Genomic DNA, 1950 nt, shown 5'->3' on the forward strand with positions numbered 1-1950 from the left:
TTCAGTAGGGTGAAAGGTGATGTTTAAATGTTTTTGTTTTGTCAGTCCAAATCCCAATCTCAATATTTGGAGTCTGAAAAGAGATATGTCTGTCATTGACTATTTTTATGTTGATAGATTAGTATACTATTTCTCAGCTCGAATATCAATGTAATGTGGAGCCATTTATGGTACAGTATGCACGTTGTGGTAAATCTCGAATCCTTCAGTGGACGCACACTGACACATTTTCATAAATAATAATAATACATTTTATTTAGAGGCACACTTCAAAGCACCCAAGGACACCTCACAATTAATAAAATAGAGTTTAGTATATGTATATATATAAAGTGTAGGTGACATTTTCGTTTAAGCAGTTCAACTTTAGAAAAGATAAACTGTTGCATATTTATGAACTCTGGAGATAACTGGAGAATGAAGAAGTATATGTACTTTCAATATGTATTGTTGGCTTTATTTATTCACTGTTACCGTCCACAACTGGCTTTACAGTTGTTGTTGTTGTTGTTGTTGTTGTTGTTGTTTAATAAATGGAAATGCAGGTTTATCATAACAGCTGAACCAAGTTGCCCAATAATACTCGAGCACTGGATGTAAACTGTCCATGTGTACATGATAAACTCCAGCAGGTGCATAATCATGTAAAAAGCAACAATACTAAAAACTTCAAGCTCTAAAGTAATACAGAACTATTATGATGTTCAATCAAATGTCCCTTCTTTTAGACGCATCAGGCGTCAGAGCTTCGCACTTTGGGAAACCCCCGGAATAACGCAGGGCTCTGCATCAACGCAGCCGCAGCGCGAGCTCAGTCTCCGGGGCGCGCGGGGGGGGGGGGTTCGGGGCCATAGCAGCGCGCATCATTATGTAGCAAACAAAGCATGAAGCTGTATGACTCGTAGGAAACCACAAAATCGTGCAGTGCACAGAGCAGGTGCTTTCAGGAAGCTGATAAAAAACACATTCTGCTCCTCCAGACCCGGACACACACCTCAGTTGTGTACTGATTCAGAAATAATAACACATGATCACATGATTGCCACATTGGCAACGTGCATACCCAGCAGTGGCCCCTCCCTGTGTGGAGCTGACACATGCAGAGAAACTGGAGCTACTGTTTATCGATTTGCTAACAAACCACAGGCACATGGTAGGCTCTGTAGCACTGTAGGATTTATAATCTGAAGCTCAATAAAGCCATGGAGTCTCATAGTCTCCACTGCACGAATAACCCGAAAAGAACACAGAAAACATGTACATCATAATCGTGACACACTGAAGCGTATGTTAAGGCAGGTGCAGCTCCATGGGTGTCCATGCTTAAATCGCAGTATCTGCTACACAGCAGAGCATGGATTAGAGGCAGCTCCATGTGAGGATTAATAACCAGATGCGGCTGATAATCAAGCCTTTTGTTCATTTCAGCCCACCGAGCGTTAGAGAGACATGGTGAAGGGAAGCTGTCACCGTTACTCTCCACGGATGGGCAGAGATGTTGCAAATTACACAGTAAATGTATTCTTAGGCTTCAGGTTTGAACATGTGAATATACCCACATGATGCTGAGCACCACCGCACACAGACATACACAGTCTTACCTTCTGACACGCGTTTATCACTCCTTTCTCCTCACATAATGCTCTGCCATCTGAGCTGTGTATCGTACTGACAGGCTACAGATGTGTTGGCAATAATTGCAGCCCTGGTTAGCGCCCTGCTTTTATGGAGCGCATGAGTAGTAACCGCGTGAAAGCCCTTCTATGTATGGAGGGTGATTAGTGCCACCACATAGGGTAGCACGTCTCTTCAGACCAGGAACAATATATACTGTATATATGTGTATTTATATATTGGGCTTACAGAGGAAGTATTCAAAACGTGTTTGGATCTCCATGAGCTTCTTACAGACCCTCTTTGATTAGACATGTCTTTACTTTCTGTTTCTCC

The 1950-nt window shown here is 42.3% G+C and overlaps 1 protein-coding gene across 1 annotated transcript in view; it reads right to left on the bottom strand.

The window, feature by feature from the left end:
- The window catches only part of slco4a1 (solute carrier organic anion transporter family, member 4A1), a 39666-nt gene extending 37987 nt beyond the window's left edge, over positions 1-1679 (bottom strand). Inside the window, exon 1 of the mRNA XM_063894426.1 lies at positions 1602-1679. The gene's annotated coding sequence lies outside the window, so the exon portion shown is untranslated. The remainder of the gene's footprint in view (positions 1-1601) is intronic.
- Between the last annotated feature and the right edge of the window lie 271 nt (positions 1680-1950).

This window comes from Eleginops maclovinus, chromosome 1 (assembly GCF_036324505.1).
Source record: "Eleginops maclovinus isolate JMC-PN-2008 ecotype Puerto Natales chromosome 1, JC_Emac_rtc_rv5, whole genome shotgun sequence".
In the NCBI taxonomy this organism is placed as follows: Eukaryota; Metazoa; Chordata; class Actinopteri; order Perciformes; family Eleginopidae; genus Eleginops; species Eleginops maclovinus.